This window comes from Ictidomys tridecemlineatus, chromosome 16 (genome assembly GCF_052094955.1).
Source record: "Ictidomys tridecemlineatus isolate mIctTri1 chromosome 16, mIctTri1.hap1, whole genome shotgun sequence".
Lineage (NCBI taxonomy): Eukaryota > Metazoa > Chordata > Mammalia > Rodentia > Sciuridae > Ictidomys > Ictidomys tridecemlineatus.
In genome coordinates, this window is record NC_135492.1 from 1,727,004 (window position 1) to 1,747,553 (window position 20,550).

The 20,550-nt window shown below is 36.6% G+C and overlaps 1 long non-coding RNA gene and 1 pseudogene across 1 annotated transcript; both read left to right on the forward strand.

The window, feature by feature from the left end:
• The first annotated feature begins 4,090 nt into the window (after positions 1 to 4,090).
• LOC144371315 (uncharacterized) lies at positions 4,091 to 19,391 on the forward strand. The gene is made up of 3 exons (XR_013431406.1): positions 4,091 to 4,239; positions 17,220 to 17,289; positions 18,718 to 19,391. It is a non-coding gene; the product is annotated as an uncharacterized LOC144371315 (long non-coding RNA).
• LOC144371313 (glyceraldehyde-3-phosphate dehydrogenase pseudogene) lies at positions 6,286 to 8,010 on the forward strand (annotated as a pseudogene).
• Positions 19,392 to 20,550: the final 1,159 nt, after the last annotated feature.

The following is a 20,550-nucleotide window of genomic DNA, read 5'->3' on the forward strand; positions in this document are numbered from 1 at the left end:
TTAACCAGAAGTTTGAGATGATTGGGATGTGGAAGGGAAAAGGGAAGCCTTCATTCGTATAACCATAGCTTTTTCTTATACCTTTGCCACTCTGCCTTGTAGAACGTTCCCATAATATCTGAATACCCTAGGATGATTGTCCAAAACAGATGGCAGGAGGCCACCCAGTGATTATGTGTGTGCTGGTTAATATGAGTTGCAGAGGGTTCTTATAGCAAAAATTCCCAAACCACAGGGTAAAGATGACCTGCAAACCTGCTCTGATTGATTACTCCCATGTTTAGAGTTGTCAGATATGTGACATCTAATTACAAATGACAAGGGACACACTGGTACTGAAGAGCTATAAATTGTTTATCTGAATTTCAAATTTAACAGGTTGCTTGTATTTTTGTTTTCTGTTTCTGGTTTTCCTACATGATGTATACTTCCAACTTAGTGTAGCTTTTGAAGTCTAGGAGGCCTGTAAAAGAACAAGGGATTAGAAGTTTTTAAAAATCTACTTTTAATGCTCACCATTTTCACATTCACCTGTGTGTCCTTGGATAAGTGGCCTGATTTCTCTGAGCCTCACTTAACTGTCATAAACATAAAGACAGTATTGCTCACCCTGCATTTCTAGGCTGTATGCTGATAAGTGAGATGAAATGAAGCATACCCTGGAAAACAGTGTCTTGAAAATGAGATTATTCCTAAGAAAAATCCAGTTTTTTGAGTGTTGTAGTTTGGGGATTAAAAGCCAGTAAACAAGTCCAGAAGGAATAGGAAGAAACCAGGAAAGGGAGAAATGATTGGTCCTCTAATTATGGTGGTTCAGCTTATAATTTTTTGACTTTACCACTTTACAAAAGCAGCAACATTCAATAGAAACTGTACTTTGAATTTCAAATTTTTATTGGTGTACCTATTTGTACCTATGTTTGCGGTACATATTTATACCTGTTGATGTTTTGCATAGTGATCACTTAGGTCATTAGCATATCATATAGCAAAACCTTGATCATTTTTTTATGGTGAGTATATTCAAAATGCTGGATTCTAACTGGTTTAAGATATAAAATGCATTATTGTTAGTTATATTAGAATGTTCAATATAATCATCAGGGAAATGCAAATCAGGAACACAATGGGAAACCTCCTCCCCCCCATTAGAATGGTTATCACAGACACCACACGCTGGAAAGGCTGTGGTGGAAGGGGAACTCTGAGACACCAGGGTGGGAATGGAGATGGTGCAGCCATCGTGAAAATCAGGATGGCATTTCCTCAGAAAACTAAATAGAACTGCTGTATGATTCAGCAATCCCATACTGGGTATATAGTTGAAGAAAGGGATCGAGAGTCAAGAGATGTCTGTGCTCCTGTGTTCATGGCAGCACTGTTCACAGTACCCAGAGTGTGGAGCTCACCTAGATGTCCATTAGCAGATAAAAAGGAAATGAGGTGTCAATACAGGATGGGATGCTCTTCAGCCATAAGAGGGCATGAGTTTCAGTCTTTTCCCAGGCTTGGGATAGGTTGTAAGGTACTGTCCTGTGAGGCGGGGTGGCAGCAGCGAGGCAGGACTCCCCAGTGACTCAGGCGACCCTGAGGGTAAGTAACTGATACCACACAGTGCTCTGTGTTGTCAGTCGTTTAGTCACAGGCATTCAGCACATTACATAAAGTATTCACAGTTTTTCATAGAAGAGGCTTCAGGTTAGATTATTTTGCTGAGTGGACTAATGTAAGTGCTGAGCACATTTGAGGTAGGGTGGGCTGAGCTGTGGGGTTTGGTGTGTTAGGTCTGTTCAAGGCACTTTTTTACGTATAAGATATTTTCAGTTTGTTATGGGTTTATAGGAATGTAATCCCTTTGTAAGTCCAGGAGCATCTGTAACTGTGAAAAGTTACTGTACTGACCTAGAACACAGAATTAGCATGAAAATGAGGAAAGTGAGTTGCTCCATGTTCTCTAGTAGTTCGGCGCCTCTGCTGTGTTTTTGTACCACACTCTTTTATGTTTTTCCTTCCACAGCAAGTGAACTTCACAACCTCTTGCAGCCATTTCTGCTGAGGAGAGTGAAAGCATCGGTAGCTAAAGAACTTCCCAAGAAGACAGAAGTAGTGATATACCATGGCATGTCAGCATTGCAGAAAAAATACTACAAGGCTATTTTGATAAAAGACCTAGGTATTCAGAGGGCAGTTGGTCCATTAAGAAACTAAATGGGGATGTGATTTTTTATGCAGAGAAATATTTTATGATTACACTCACTTTGTGTAGCAAGAATATAAGGTAGAATTTTGTATTCTGAATGATACGCCAATCACCTGACATGGAACAATAGCAGTGTTAAGTGTAGCTCAGACTTGGTTGTTGCATGATGGAATTTCCCTTTTTACTCTTGCGTGCTTTTTCTTATGCCTGCAATATAGCAAACACTTTTAAGTGTCTACTCATGATTTTTATCCTCTATTTGTTTTTTTCTCCCCTCTTAAAACCACAATGGCAGTTATAGAAGAAATTTTAGAAGTTTACAATTGTTTTAACAAAGCACTGCTAAGTTTACCTTGTAGATTTCCTTCTCAAAAAAAGTGAGGAGTAAGAAAATCCCATATGGATATGATTTTAATTCTTAGTGAAATTCATTGCCATTTGGGAGGTTAGTATAAATTTGAGGGAAATACTATGAAATGAGTAAGGTTATGTTTGTGTTTTGTTTGTGTTTTGATTTGTTAGTCCCTTTTCATATCTATCTTTAAAATTTCAGATGTATTTGAAAATGAGATGGCAAGGAAAGTTAAACTTCAGAATATCTTATCCCAGCTTTGAAAGTGCGTGGATCACCCGTATTTGTTTGATGGTGAGCCAATGTCCTGTTTCCCCCCATTATTTTTCATTAGTAGTTCTGTAATCAAAATCATAGCTGGACTCTTCAACAGAACTGCTGCATTTATGTGTCTACTCTGCTCCTTCTCATTTTCTCTATATTGATGATATCTAGTGTTAATCATACTGAAGATTTCTTCACATGTCCCGTAATATCCCTTAAGCTGATTTCCTTTTTCTCTCTTAATGCAGGATCTATTGCATTTGCCTTGACTCTACTTTTCTAAAATCTAGAAATGTTTCTAAGCTTTTTTGGAGGGCAGGTAGCTTTTCTTTCTTTCATGATAGTAACAGTTGTGGAGAGGAAAACTGGCAGCTTTACAGAATGGTTATAATGGGGATTCATCTAACCCTTCTTCAGGATTGGATTTCCTTTTGCCTTGAGCCCCTTGGTCACTACGCCCAGTTCCCTGTGTTCTCTGTGATGCCCAGGCATTGTCATTTCACACTTTATTAACTTCTCAGATCCCTTGACACAGCAGATGGCTTTCTCCTTGGGACGCTCTTCACTCAGCTTCTGGGGTAGCAGTTTTTCCTGCCTTTCTTCCTGCCTGCATGCTCCTGTTCTGTGTCCTTTGCTCTCTTCTTTCATCCTAGTGACTTCTGTACATGTCCCTCTAAGTACTGCTCTTGTTGCCACAAATTTATGTGTAGTATTTCATTTTCATTCCCATTGGGGTTTTTGGATGCACTCTGATGGGCGATTCTCTGGTCCTGGGATTCCCTAGTGTAGAAAGATTGCAAAAGGTCTGCTGTACTTGTTTTAAGGAGTCTATGCCAAGTACCATTAGGAGCTGTTTAAAAGTTTAACAGAACTTTAATCAAGTGCACATTAGAACTTTTTTTAAGGGAGAAGGGGCATTAGGAACATAGATTTTGAAGGACATCTTCCAGAATATTCTGACTGCTGCCTGTACCTTGAGGATCACTTTTATACACACCTAAGCCTATTTCTTGATTTCTTATCTAGAGTGAGAGCCTTAGAATTTTCTTTGTGGATCTTCTTGATATCTGGCATCTTCCTTTCCCTCAGTTTCGTAAAGAGTGAGTTTGTTTCTTAGATAAATATTTATTAGACTTTTTGGATGTGCCAGGCTCTGCAGTTGATATTAAGCAAATAATTAGAAAATGCCTTGAATAGGTGAGACTGGAGGGCCTACTGCATTAGAAAGAGCTTGGGCTCTCTCTGTTGCCTACCTATTTGGTTTTCTACTCAAGAATTTTGCCCTGACTCAGGGCACATGATTAGGATTGGGCTCTCTGCTTTCAGGTGTGGAACCAGAGCCTTTTGAAGTTGGAGACCACCTGATTGAGGCTAGTGGGAAACTTCACCTGCTGGATAAGCTTCTGGCATTCCTGCATTCCAGGTAGGAATAGATTGACATGTACTGCTCTCAGGGAGTGACTGGTTCAAACCTGAGTAATGAAGAACTTACTGACTCTTGAGACTGATTCAAGTTCCCTTTTTTAGAAGCCTGGAATTCAGGGCCTACTTTCTCTGCAACTGTACACCCCCCCATTCCATCTCATCCAACCCCACTCCTCCACTTTTATCCTTTCTTTCCTGAATTTCTACAGCATTTAGGATCCCAGTCCAGGACTTGGCAAGCCCTACCTTACTCTGCTACCTTGTTATCAGTGTATGGTCACCTCATCAGTCCAACTATGTTGGTTGCATCCACAAGGACAAGTCAACATTGAGCATGGTTCCCAGCTAGAATCAAAGCCAGCCTTGTCAAACCAACACCCAAGACACATTTTCAGGTGGAGTCTGTTTACTAAGAAGGCTACGCCATAAATGTAGTTACCTGACATACTAAGTCTTGGGAGGTGGGGGTTTGGGGGAACTACCAACCAGGATCATCCAGCAATGCTATCCTTCAGAATCAAAGAAATAAGACTTTCTCAGAACTGAGATAATTAAGACCAGCTGTACAAAAGATACTTAAGGGAGTCTTGTGCCCAGAAGTCAAAGAAAATTACTGTCATAAAAGTAAATTTTACTAGAAGAGTAAATACACAAATGAAAAACATTTTTATCAGTAAAGTAAGCCATCAAATCACAAAGATAAATGAGAGAAAGTAAAGAGCAAATAATATTCAAAACAACTAACAGGAATAAGCCTTTACCTATCAATGACCTTGAATGGAAAAAATTAAAAGATAGCTGGACTGAATAAATCAAAAAGCAAGATCCAATAACATGCTTCCTAAAAAGAATTCACAACTAAAAACATAAAATGAAAGAATGAAAAATGATATTCCAAGCAAAGGGAAACTTAAAGCTAGTAGAAGCAGTAGCTACATTTACATGTGATGAAATAGACTTTAAGATAAAAACTGTAAAGACAAAGTCACTAATAATAATCAAGGATTCAATAAGAAATGTGATAAATTTATGTATACCTAACATCAGAGCAACCAGTTTTATAAAATAGCCACTATTAGACCTAAAGGGAGAGAGACTAATACCATAACAGAGGGGAATTTCAATACCCCACTTTCGTCAGTGGACAATTCATCCAGCCCCTCCACCAAAAAATGAACAAACATCAGAGTTCAACTATATGTCAGAACATTCCATTCAACAGCTGCAAAGTACACATTCTTTTCATCAATTCATGGAGTTTTCTCTAGAATACACAATATATTAAGCCCCAAAATAATTCTAAATAAAAATTTTAAATGAAATTATATTCTGTATCCTTTCTGATTACCATGGGGAAAAAACTAGAGTCAGCAACAAAATTAATTTAGACATGAACACTGAACAACATACACTTGAATCAATAGTGGTTTGTCAAGGATAAAGGAAGAGAAATATTAAAATTTCTGGAAACAAAATGAAAACAACATGCCAAAACTGACGGTATACAACAAAACCAGTATCCAGAGGAAACTTGATAGCAATAGTGCCTACATTAAAAAAGTTTTTTAAAAATTTCAACTAACCTTAAAATGCATCTCAATGATCTAGAAAAGCAAGAACAAACCAACCTCCAAATTAGAAGGAATGAAAGATCAGAGCAGAAATAAATGCAAAAGAGATTAAAAGGGCAATACAAAAGATCAATAAAATGAAGAGGTCATATTTTAAGAAGGTGAACAAAAGCAACAAACCTTTAGCTGAACTAACTAAGAAAAAAATAAGACCCAAATAAAATTAGACATTAAGCAAAAGAAGACATTAGCACAGAAATACAAAGGATCATTATGAGATTCTGATAAAAATAAATACGATATGCTAACATTTATAAATCTAATCTAGAAGAAATGGACAAATTTCTAGACACACATAACCTATCAAAATAAATCTGAGAACTCCACTTCTGGTTCACAGACAGCCACATCTTCTCCTCTTGTGCACATCCTCTTGTCTCTTGCGGTGCCAGCCATGCCGTCCCTAAGACATGATGGTGAGGGTCAGAGTAAATGTATTTGGCCACATTGGGTGCCTGGTCACCAGGGCTGCTTTCAAGTCTGGCGAAGTGGATATTGTTGCTATCAATGACCCCTTCATTGACCTCAACTACATGGTCTGTGTGTTCCAGTGTGTTTCCACCCGTGGTAAATTCAATGGCACAGTCAAGGCTGAATACAGGAAGCTTGTTATCAATGGAAAGTCCATTTCCAGAAGGAAGATCCTGCTAACATCAGATGGGGTGATGCTGGTGCTGAACCTATTGGGGAGTCCACTGATGTCTTCACCAGCATGGGGAAAGCTGGGATTAATTTCAAGGGTGGTGCTGAAAGGGTCATCTCTGCCTCTTCTGCTGATGCCCCCATGTTTGTGATGACCGTGAATCGTGAGATGTATGACAACTCCCCCAAGATCATCAGCAATGCCTCCTGTAGCACCCACCAACTGCTTAATCCCCTGGCCAAGGTCATCCATGACAACTCCAGCATTGTGGAAGGACTCAAGACCACAGTACTTGTCACCACTACTAATCAGAAGACTGTAGATGGCCCCTCTGGGAAACTCTGGCATGATGATGTTGGAGCTTCCCAGAATATCCTCTCTGCATCCACTGGTGCTGCTAAGGCTGTAGGCAAGGTCATCCCTTAACTAAATGGGAAGCTTACTGGCATGGATTTTTGTGTGCCTACCCCAGTGTGTCAGTTGTGGATCTGACCTGTTGCCTGAAGAAAGCTGCAAGATTTGATGACATCAGGAAGGTGGTAAAGCAGGCATTAGAGGGCCCCTCAAGGACCGAGTTGTCTCCTATGACTTTAACAGTGATATCCACTCTGCCACCTTCAGTGCTGAGGCTGGCATGGCCCTCAGTGATCACTTTGTCAAGCTTATTTCCTGGTATGACCATGAATTTGTCTACAGCAACAGGGTGGTGGATCTGATGGTCCACATGGCCTCCAAGGAGTAAGAGCCCCTGGACCACCTGCCCCAGCAAGAACACAGAGAAAGAAATAGGCCCTCGGCTGTGGGGAGTCCCTTGTTCCTAACTCAGTCCCTCAGCAAGAATCTCCCCTCTTCCCAATTTCCATCCCAGACACCCTGAAAAAGGAGGGAGGTTTAAGGAGCCCTACTTTCACCACCAATAAAGTCTACTGCACCTCCCAAAATTAAAAAAAAAATGAGGACATAAAAAACCTGAATAGGCTAATAACAAATAATGAGATTGAATCAGTACTGAAGTCTCCCAACAAAGAAACCTCAGGACTGATGGCTTTATGATTGAATTTTGACAAACTTTTAAAAAAGAACTATAACCAATTCTCAGATTTTTCCATATGATTGGAAGGGAGGAAACATTTCCAAACTCTAGGAGGCCAGCATCATCCTGTTTTCAACAACAAATAAGGACACAACAAGAAGAAAGAAAGTTGTATAGACCAATATCCCTGATGAACAAGGTTCAGACAACCTCAACAGAGTACTAGCAAACAAGATTTAACAGCACATCAAAAAGATTATTTCCCCTGATCAAGGAGGTTTTATCCCAAGGGTGCAAAGATGGTGTACATGTGCAAGTCAATAAGCAATCTATCATGTCAACAAAAGAAAGAATAAAAGCCATGTTATCCCAGTAGATGCAAAAAATAAGATTCAATATCTCTTCATGATAAAAGCCCTGATCAAATTAGGTATAGAAAGATTATAACTCAGCATAATAAAGGCTATCCACAACAAACCCTCCGCCTGCATCACAGTGAACCTGGGAAAGCTGAGTACAAGTCCTGTGTCAGGAACAAGACAGGAAGAGGGAGGGGGAGTGTGGCATGTGTAATACGACGGAGGATGGTGTGGCTGTGGAGGCTTTCAGGAGATGTGTTCTAACCAGGCCTCTCCTACTTTCCCTTGGGTTCATGACTGCTTGCCATCTCCCTACAGAAATTGGACACAAGAGCCTGTATGTTCAAGGGATAAAGTCTGGGCAGGACAACACATTTTGGGGCCAACAGACTAGGAAAGAAAGCTCAGGTAGCTGCTCCTCTTCCCTTCCCCTTAAGTCCCTAGGACTGACAAATCAAGGAATTGACCCCTCCCAACGTTGTTTCTCTATTTGAGAATTCAAAAGTAAAGTTCAGGAATGGCTAGGTGGTGAGATTTTTTTAAGGAGTGGATGACCAGATGTGAGATGTCTGAGGTTACCTGCTGTAGGATTTAACTCCCACCTCTATTAAATAAAGTTCACTGGTGCTGAGGATCTGGACATCTACCCTTTCCCAATACATATTACCAGTTAGACTAGTCAAACATCTTGGGGAATATTGCATATAACAGGACATCTGAGAATTAAAATATCTTTTTTTTGTTTTAGAGGGAGAGAGAGAACTTTTTTTAATATTTATTTTTCAGTATTTGGTGGACACAGCATCTTTGTCTGTATGTGGTGCTGAGGATCGAACCCGGGCCGAACGCATGCCAGGCGAGCGCGCTACCACTTGAGCCACATCCCCAGCCCTTAAAATATCTTAATAGAAAAAATTAACAGAAAAGAAACAACTTTACAATTAAAGTACAGTAAAGACCTTTGGATAATTAGCAATATGATTTTTTAAATAACCAGATAAAAATGTCATTATGAAAAAAAGATAAGTAGTGAAATCTATAGGGCAGAATGTGTTAGATATTTTTAAAAATATAGATCATCCCAGAAGAAAATAAAAAAAGAAAGAAATTATAAAAGAAAAAATATATACGTATGTAGGAGACAACATCTAAGAAATACAATAAAGATAAAATTTTTGAAGACTAGTGGAGACAATTTTTTTTTATAATCAAAGCAGAATCCTTTTAAACAAAAACTGTACAAAGGGAAAACAATTTTGTGAGTATTGTAGGGCTGAGCAAATGAGAAATATTTGATATTGATAGAAAGAGGGGTTCCCACTAGGAGAAGATACAAATATGGATTGGGGAAGTCAAAAAAGAACCCTGCAGCATCAGATTGGGATTAAAAGTATCAGTATGAACTCATAATTTTTATATATGATATATATACACATATAATTTCAAATTATATATATGAAATTGAAACATTAAAATAGAAAATTGCAACAGTTTTTCAATTCTCTCTATCCTGAGAAATGATGATCTAGAAATGATGACCTTTGGCAAGATAACTTGTGCTAAGATAATTGAGAAATAAGTTTCTTTGCTGTTCCTTTTCAGACTTCCAACAACTAGTTTTAATACCCACTAAGATTAGTGCTCAATTAAACTATTAAATAAGTAAACAGAGCTCAGATCTTGTTTTCTAAATATTTCCTACTAAAAGGACACAGGCACCAATTCAAAAGGGCTCCTACTGGCCAAAATCTGAATTTGAGCATCCAAATATATGATGGTAGTAGTAGATTATAATTCACTAAATAAAATATCTTAAATTCATATCAGTGAAAATTAGGTATAAAGAAAGGTAAATTCTTCCAGCAAATGTAGACAGAATAATAGAAAAAAAATCACTATTTTGCAAAAATCATAGAAATAATTAAGTATTAATTATTCTAACCTTTTTGGAAAGCCATCTGACAATATTAATTGAAATTTAAAGTACATCTACCTTTATACCATTTTCCAATCCTGACAATGTCCCTTAGACATAAAGACACAAACATATAAAAGGACATGCTTAAACTGAATATGACTGACCATACTATTTGTTTATAGCTGGCATGTATTCTAGGTAAGCTAGCAAAATGTTTGGTTAGGTTCCATGTCATGCTGGTGGCTATTGTTTTAATATTACTTCAGTATGTAATGGTTACATGCATACCTGTAAGGTTAGAAGTTGCACTAAAAAACAAAAAAAACCTGGGGCTGGGGATGTGGCTCAAGTGGTAGGTAGCACGCTCACCTGGCATGTACAGGGTGCTGATTTCGATCCTCAGCACCTCATAAAATAAAATAAACTTGTAGAAAAGTTAAACATCCATTAGCAAAGGACAAATAGTCAAACAAATGATACAACCATATTGTAAAATATTTAAAGTTGTATTATCATTGATTAAAAAAACAAGAAAAAATTGTAGCAGAACTACTCTTTGCCAATTCCCTTTCACCATGTAACAAAATGGTGGTTTTTATTGTTGTATTTATGTAAAATGTATCCAGTTAAACAGTAACACAATGTTAACTGTAGTGTTTACAGTTAGAAGTGACCATGTCACCTCCGGCTTGGTCGCGCACCTATAATCCCAGGTATTAAGGAGGCTGAGGCAGGAGGATTGCAAGTTTGAGGTCAGTCTCCACAATTTAGTGAGGCCCTAAAAAGGGCTGGGGATGTGGCTTAATGGTTAAGCACCCCTGGGTTTAATCCCCAGTACTCCCCCCCAAAAGTGACCACATCACTAGTTATGACTGATTGATAGTGTAAGTGAAAGTTGATTTTATGAGAAATTGCTCCAAACTTATGAGGTTTCTTGTGTTTCTGGTCATAGGAGTAACTAACTGAGTCCAGGATTTTGCTATTATTTTTGACAATTAGAAAAATACACTACATTTAGAAAAGTTTTGAGGCATTTAATAATAGAAAGCTCCAAGCCATGGTCCCTGATAGAAAAGAAATAAACGAAGAAAACCTTTACCACATTCAGGCCTTCTTCCTGTAGACAATTTCTGGACCATTGCACAGGGAGGATCTCCCCCCCCACACACACACACCAAAAATATAGAGAAAAAAAACAGGAAATTGCCAAGTTAAGGAAAGAAAAACAAAGTTCAAGGAAACTTGAGTTTGGGTATGGAATTCCAAGAGGAAGGAGATAACACAGAATAAGACTTACAGATATATTATAGAGATCTTCGTAAATTAATAACAGTGGAATCTGAATTGCAGGATACATGTCCATGAGCCTAGGCAAGATTAGCTTCCAGGAAAAGAGTTTCCAGAAAGAAGACAATTTCTAGAGATCCCAGTAGGCTGGAAATCATGGTTCCTATCAGCCAGGGTGGAAACATGGGAAAAGCACCTTGAATACTAAAAGATGGATAGGAAAGACCCCAGAGATGCCATGCCTTGGAAGTGAGGCCAAGGTAGCCCTGGACTCAAGCCCCTTAAACACTCTTAAAAAACAAACCTCAAGAGAAGTAAACTGAACAAATAACTACTGGTGAGAACATTGTCCAACAATAATTTTTTTAAAATACTAAAAACCCAGCAATCAGCAATGTATAATTAACATCCAGCTTCTGATAAAACATTACAGATAGGGAAGGGAAATATGACTCATAACCAGGAACAAATATATCACAATGGAAACAGATTCAGAAATGAAAGACAAGACAGAACTGTCAGACAGGAATTAAAACAGGTGATGTAGTTATGCTCACATGTTCAAAAATGTCAACGTGAATATAATCAGTGAACAGTGGAAGTTATAGATTTGGACAAAAACGGTAGAGATATCAAGTAAAATACTTAAATATTTTATTGGGTGTGATTAATAGAAGTTCAGAGACTAGAAAAAACAGTCTTAAAATAGCAGAATTTACCTAACCTGCATTAAGAGAAAGAGAAAAAAAATGTCTTAGTGATTTGTAGGAATAATAAACTAATGAATGTTTCACAAGTAGATGAGAGAGATTAGGGCAGAAAAATATTTGAAAAATAATGGCTCAACATTTTTTTAACATTTGAATGCTCCAAACAGAATAAAAAATCTCAATGAACCTTGAGCAGAAGACACACATACACACACAAATGACACCACTCCAGAATTAAGTTATTCAAAACCAGAAAAGTGACCAACTTGAAAAATATATAAATGATAATATTTTGAATGTAGCATGTTAAATAAAAAAGTAAAATTATATCTGTTTCTTTTTAGATTATTAATGTGTAGCTATTAGAAAAATCTCAGAATACATAGGTTCTCACATTTTTCCATTTGCTAGCACTGCTCCACAGCTTAAGATATGCACCTTTTCCTTATTACAGTCAAACTTTAAGGAATAGCACAACACTCCACATACACTTTGAAAGTCTTATAGTATTGTTTCTATTTTCTCTTCCTGTCCTTTGTGGCGTTCTTATTGTAATTTTCAGTTTTACATGTTGTAAAGCACACACTAAATTTTGAACCTAATAGTCAATTTTCCATTAAAGACCTTAAAAATTAGGGGACAGTCTTTTTTACATAGCCACTGTATGTTATTTACCTTCTTTTTCTAGCTCTCTTCATTTCTTTGTGTAGATACATATTTACAAGTGACAACATTCTCCTTTTGCCTGAAGAACTTTTTGTCAACAGTTTACACAGTGCAGATCAGATTCTGCATAATTATATCAACTGTTGTTTACACAGATAAAAAGTATTCTTTTATTTATTCTTTTTAAAGGATAATTTATCCTTTTTAAAGGATAATTTCACTGGATTGAAAATTCAAGGCAGACAGTCTTTATTTCCTCTTTCCACATTTGAAAGTTGCTATAGTGTCTTTAGACTTATATAATTTCTGAGAGGGCTATAAAAATGCTTATCTTTCCCCCTCTATATCTGTATAATGTCTTTTTCTGTATGGATGATATATTTTTCAAGTTGGTCACTTTTCTGGTTTTGAATAACTTAATTCTGGAGTGGTGTCATTTGTGTGTGTATGTGTGTCTTCTGCTCAAGGTTCATTGAGATTCTTTATTCTGTTTGGAGCATTCAAATGTTAAAAAAAGTTGAGCCATTATTTTTCAAATATTTTTCTGCCCTAATCTCTCTCATATACTTGTGAAACATCCATTGGTTTATTATTCCTACAAGTCACTAAGACTTTTTTTTTCTCTTTCTCTTAATGCAGGTTAGGTAAATTCTGCTATTTTAAGACTGTTTTTTCTAGTCTCTGAACTTCTATTAATCACACCCAATAAAATATTTGTTTTTTATGGATTGGCTAGCTTCACTTAGCATAATCTGCTCTAGTGCCATCCATTTCCCTGCAAATTCCATGATTTTGTCATTCTTTAGTACTGCGTAATACTCCATGGTGTATAAATGCCACAATTTTTTTAACCATTCATCTATTGAAGGGCATCTGGGTTGGTTCCACAGTCTAGCTATTATGAATTATGCTGCTATGAACATCGATGTGGCAGTATCCCTGTAGTACACTCTTTTAAGGTCTTCAGGGAATAGTCCGAGAAGGGCAATAGCTGGGTAAAATGGTGGTTCCATTCCTAGCTTTCCCAGGAATCTCCATACTGCTTTCCAAATTGGCCGCACCAATTTGCAGACTCACCAGCAATGTACAAGAGTACCCTTTTCCACACATCCTCACCAGCACTTGTTGTTGTTTGACTTCAGAATGGCTGACAATCTTACTGGAGTGAGATGATATCTTAGGGTGGTTTTGATTTGCATTTCTCTGACTGCTAAAGATGGTGAGCATTTTTTCATGTACTTGTTGATTGATTGTATGTCCTCCTCTGAGAAGTGTCTGTTCAGGTCCTTGGCCCATTTGTTGATTGGGTTATTTGTTATCTTATTGTCTATTTTTTTTTGAGTTCTTTGTATACTCTGGATATTAGGTCTCTATCTGAAGTGTGAGACGTAAAAATTTGTTTCCATGATGTAGGGTCCCTATTTACCTCTCTTATTTTTTCTCTTGCTGAGGAAAAAACTTTTTAGTTTAAGTAAGTCCCATTTGTTGATTCTTGTTATTAACTCTTATGCTATGGATGTCCTATTAAGGAATTTGGAACCCGACCCCACAATATGCAGATCGGAGCCAACTTTTGCTTCTATCAGATGCAGAGTCTCTGATTTGATATCAAGCTCCTTGATCCATTTTGAGTTAACTTTTGTGCATGGCGAGAGGAGGGGATTTCAGATTCTTTTTGTTGCATATGGATTTCCAATTTTCCCAGCACCATTTGTTGAAGATGCTATCTTTCCTCCATTGCATGCTTTTAGCCCCTTTATCGAATATAAGATAGTTGTAACTTTGTGGATTAGTCTCTGTGTCCTCTATTCTGTACCATTGGTCCACCCGCCTGTTTTGGTACCAGTACCATGCTGTTTTTGTTACTATTGCTCTGTAATATAGTTTAAAATCTGGTATCACTATACCACCTGATTCACACTTCCTGCTTAGAATTGCTTTTGCTATTCTGGGTCTTTTATTTTTCCATATGAATTTCATGATTTCTTTATTTATTTCTACAATAAATGCCATTGGGATTTTGATTGGCATTGCATTAAACCTATAGAGAACTTTTGGTAATATTGCCATTTTGATGATGTTAGTTCTGCCTATCCATGAACAGGGTATATTTTTCCATCTTCTAAGATCTTCTGGTGTGTGTCTTTTAGCCACAGCACTGTTATTGTATGAACCACTGTAAAATGGCAAACTTAAAAATATTTTGTTGGGCTACGTATGATGGCACATGCCTGTAATCCCAGGGACTCAGGAAGCTGAGGCAATTTCAAGTCTCAAGCAAGTCTCAGCAAATTAGAAAGGCCTTAAGCTACTTAAAGAGACCATATCTCAAAATTCAAAAAAAAAAAAAAAAAACTGTAGCCAGGGATAAAGTGCCCCTGGGATCAACTCCCAGTACCAAAACCCAGCCCAATTCTTTTATTGGTCAACAACTCAGTGTGTGAAACTCTTCTTTTACATCCCTAGAAAGAACAGCTAGACCTTGACCTCCAATGTTTACTTTGTCACAGCCAAAGCTTCTGAGTAACCTTTATTTAAACTGCAACAATTAAAATTCAAGCTGGGAGTGGTACAGCCAGTGTTCTAACACAGTCAATGGCAAACTAAATAGATAGATAGATAGACAGACAGATAGATAGATGGATAATTACATCTTTTTTCCCATGCATTTCTCTTTTATTTTCTGACGAACTTACAAGGTAAAAAGTAAAATTTTTCCCATTTTATAGAGGATGAAATTATGTTACAAAAAATGAGTAATAAATTTGTGATCTCAAACCATGTGGATTTTACATCTTTAATGATAAATTTTTCCTAAATTGCTTAAATTGCTGAATTGTGCAGCAGTCATGTCGTAATCAGAAAATTACTGCCAAATAATTGTTTAAGTTGTAAGATATAAAGTAGATACTAAATACAGACACTTAAATATTTTGTTGAAGCTATTGCCTGTATAATTAAACATTTTCAAAAGGTGTAATTTTTAAAAAATTGTCTCATTTTGGAAAAATGTATGTGAAGTTTTAAAAGCTATTTATAATGAATTTATAATATTTTAAAAATGTATTTTTTTTGCATTTATATGACCAGTTATATATAATTACAACTAATCCTTTAAGAGAAGTATAAGAAAGATAGTATGTGTCTAGGAAGTGAAGTATAAAAAACTCAAGACATGGTAGAGAAAAGGGATGAATAGCCATCTGTAGAGGAACATGCCTATAATCCTGGCATCTTGGGAGTCTAAGGCAAGAGGATCACAATTAAGGCCAGCCCCAACAACTTGGTGAGGACTGAGAAACTTAATGAGACCTCATCTCAAAAGTTAAGAGCTGGGGATGTAGCTCAGTAATAAAGGAAGCTATAAATCCCCAATACAACAAAGAGGTGGGGAATAAATGGAATGGGAAGGTTTGATGTCTTTAAAACTGAACCCTCAACTCTTAAAACTAACCCTCAGTCCTTTAAGAAAATACATCATGTGAAAACACAGTAGCATCCTGTAAGTGCTAATAGAACTCAACATTCTGGGATTTGGGTTTTGTTTGTTATGGGGGCCGGGTACCAGAAATTGGAACCCATAGGCACTTAACCCCTGAGCCACATCCACAACTCTTTTCATTCTTTTAAATTTTGAGATAGTTTCTCTCTCACTAAGTTGCTCAGGACCTCAGAGTTGCTGCCATTGGCCTCAAATATGAATTACAGCTGTATGCCACAACACCCAGCTAAAACTCGACATTCTGAAAGTCATTTTTAAATAACCACAAACTGTCAAAAATGGACAGAATCAACTTTTTTTAGAATCTGGAATTTAATCCAAAACTTTTAGTAACCAAGAGACTAATGAAGAAAAGGGCAGCTAATTTTTGATATCGAGGGAAATCTTTTTAGGCACTGATGACCACTAAAATAATGGAATACGGACTTCAGTGACTACATCAAACAAGAAATTCAGCCTTTGAGAAGAAATTGGTACAACTTACTAAACAATTACTGTGGTACTCAGAGATACACAACAACAAACTCCGAGGCAGGGGAGAATCTGATTATTACAGTTAACAAATTTACAAAGTTCAGATACCCAATTAAAAAAAAAATACAAGGCATGCACACACAAAAGGAAAGTGTCTCATTCAAAGGAGAAAGATATATTGACAGAAATATTCTCTGAGGATTCCAGATATTGAAGTTAGACAACAGTCTAATAGACTCAAAAAGCTTAAGCAAAGGCTGAATAAATAAATAACTAAAGGAAACCAGGAGAATGATGATTGACCAAAATAAAAATACAAATAAAGAACTTGTATAACCTACTAGAAATTTTGGGACTATAAGTGATTTTATGACATATTAGAACTAGACCTACCAAAAGGCATATACTGAACCATGCGTGGGTAATACACACCTGTAATTCTAGCTACTCAGGTACTCAAGAGGCAAGAAGATCACAAGTGTGAGGCCAACCTGGGCAACTCAGACCCTATCTCAAAATTAACATTTTAAAAAGGGCCATGGAAGTAGCTCACTGGTAGAGCACTTTCTTAGCATGCACAGCATACTGAATTCAATCTCCAGTACCAAAAACCAAAGGTATATACTAAAAATTTTTTTAAAGAGAGCAAGGGAGGGAGGGAGGAGAGAGAGAGAGAGAGAGAGAGAGAGAGAGAGAGAGAGAGAGAGAGAGAGAAAGAGAGAGAGAGAGAGTTTTTTAATATTTATTTATTTTAGTTTTTGGCGGACACAACATCTTTGTTTGTATGTGGTGCTGAGGATTGAACCCGGGCCGCACGCATGCCAGGTGAGTGCACTACCACTTGAACCACATCCCCAGCCCCTATACTAAAACTTTTTGAGGACATACTCTTAACCCTCCTTGCAGCATGTTCAAGTAAGTAAAAAAAGAAAGAGCATTTAGAAGCTCTGTGATGGAATTAGACACATAATGAAAGTTGATGTTAATAATATCTAATATAAAACATCTATTAGAAAAGATGTCAGAGAAGTTGGGCTTCTGTTGACTTACTTTTCATTGGCTGATTTGTCTTGGAACAAGCACTGAACATCTCACCCATAGTAAGCTGTTCTGTGAAACAGATTATCTGTTCTATGAACAAATGAAGAGCCAGTAAAACTGTACAGAACAGATAAAACTGTCAATGCACTATATTGGCTGGATTCTTATTAAAACTTTTTAATCAGGAAAGAGAAAACTGTTTTGAAAAACTGTTGTACTAAAGTCACAGGAAATTGGAGTCTATTTAATTGGCTAATTTGAAAGAAAGACCCAAATAACCAAAATTATAGTACAAATTTGAAACTCATTTGTGATCAGTTTTCTTACTCATTCCTAACAAACTGAACCACATTTCTTTTTCTTTATGCTCTGCTATAAGTTAACAGTAAAAGCCAAAGAAACAGCATCAAACATACTCAGATTTTGATTGCTTTGTTGATTCTTTCTAGTTACCAGTCTAAAAAGTCCATCTTTACAAAATTTAGGATCCAATTATCAGGTTTTGCAAAGGGTTTCTGAAGATCTTTTTGTTGTTGTTGTTTGTTTTTTATCAATTAAAAATATTTCCTTTACCAAGTCACTTTCAATGAAGATTTTCAATGGAAAGTGTGGTGTTCTGCCTTGAAATCCATTTGATACTTGGGAAAAATTAAATCTAGTTAAAAATTAAATCTCTGGTTAAAATTAAATCTCTATTGGTTTCAGACTATAGCTTTTCTTTGCTCCTATATCATTAGATTTACATTACACAAGTTTTCTTTTGGAAATAGGTACAGAATTTTCACAGCTGTATTCAGGTAACTAAAGACTTTGTGTCCCCAGAACATTTTGTACAGTCATTTCACTTAACACTGGAACTGAGACTTTTGAAGGAAGAAATCAATTATGATGATAGGCTCCAGGTAAGAAATGAATGTTCAGTCCTTTTATACTCAGAAATTAAAATATATGCATAATAATTTAGGCAGTCATTTTCTGGTTTGTCACAACAAGCTAACTGAAGGTTAATATTAATGTATATTTAATTGTATGAATTTTAATGGCCCTTATTATAACTTTTGGCTTAGAAACACTTTTAGATTTTGACATTTTTGTTATTGAATTTGGCTTTCCTAAGTCCCAATTTAAATTATTAATATTTTTAGCATGGTAGTTGTCATTTGTCAGTTTCTCTCCAGCTTAAGTGATGATAAATGTCAATATCTCTTTCAGGTCAAAAATATCTTGTATCATGCAGTCATACAAATGGTGAGAGCTTTGAAGGTACATGAAGATGAAGTAGAGGATATGGAAGAAAATTAAGTGTGTCCTGTTGGATAATTATAGATTGTAGAACCGGGATTACCTCCCCTTGAATGATGACACATATACACACTGATTTAAGCTTCACAAAACCTTCAGTGCCAAAAAATTCTCTTCATAGTGATTACTTGTTACTGACACCACAGCAGTATACCATATGTCACAGCTCCTGTGGTTCAATGTCATAAAACAAGGTAAATTTTAAAACAGCAATTCTGAGCTGTTTTTGTATCATAGTGTATATGATGTTTGTGAAAATGTCAGATTTAAAATGATGTATTTATGTTTGGTAAAAAATTCTATGCTATATTGTTGATCAAGTGTAAATGTGCCCTTGTACAGTTTAATAAGATAACTGATATTTTTTACTACATTGAGACAGTTACTGTGAGAATAGGACACAAACACCAGCTATTGCCTGCATTTGGGAAATTGCTGAGTCGCTCAGCAGGCATGTCATAATCAGAAAATTACTGCCAAATAATTGTAAAATTTGTAAGATATAAAGTATATACTAAATATAGACACTTCAATATTTTGTTGAAGCTATTGACTGTATAATTAAACATTTTCAAAAGGTGTAATTTATTTAAAATTGTCTCATTTTGGTAAAAATTTTGTGAAGTTTCAAAGCTAAATATTAAACTTAATATGCTATATAAATATATACATATATACATTTAATGATGTAGTTTTTTAAAACATTAGCTTGCTTTTGTTAAAGTGCAAGTGTTACATATGGCTTTGTACATTAAAGTTAAAAGGGGTTTTACATTTTCCATTAAGAAGACTTTATCAGAAATTGAGTTACTTATTTCATCCTCTTTTGACATACATACTACTGGGACTGAAAAGAGCTTGCAGTTGAGAGTTTGGATATGCATAATAAAAAACTGTGTGGCTCCAGTAAGTAGCATTAATTTACAATCTTGATTTTAATAGCTAATGACTACTATCAGCTGTCTAACTTGAGGTGTGTATAGGCCTAACTATACAAAATATTATTAAAAAAACAGTTCCAGGTGCAGTGGTGCACATTTGTAATCATAGTGACTTGGAAGGATAACTAGTTCAAGGCCAGTCTCAGCAACTTAGCAAGACCCTGTCTCAAAATTAAAAGGCTTTCGGATATGGATGGGAGGGTGAGTGGCCCTGGGTTTAATCCCCTGTAGAAAAAAAGGGGGTGGGGTGGGGTGGGGAGGGATTCTGATAGCTCAAGTTCTGGGTATTTTCCTGATTGTTTGTTTTCTTTTGTTTGTTTGCGTGGGCGTTTTTTTTTTTTTTTGTTTTTTCTTTCTACCATTTTTAACTCCACGTAGACTATTTTGTCACTGTCTACCCCAAAGTTCAGCCAGGATTGTGAGCAAATACCTTTCATGTGAACTCCCAACACTTGGCACAAGGACTAATGAGATAGCTAACTGGCCAGGAAAGAAAATTCTCTAAAGAAAGGAAATTGGACTAGGAAATACTTAATATGATTTGGTGAGCTATGACTTTTTAAAGATTCCCCTGTTGATGAACAAGATATGTAGCCCAGTGGAAGAGAATTTACCTAGCATGTGTGAGGCCCTAGGTAGGTTCAATCCCCAGAACCACAAAAACAAGATATCCCTGTTGATTCACTTATTTTTACACATTTATTTTTGTGCTGCTGGGGATTGAACCCAGGGCCTTTAACCCCGAGCTACATCCCAAGCCCCATGAGCTTTGACTTTTTAATAACCATTTTTTCAAATATGT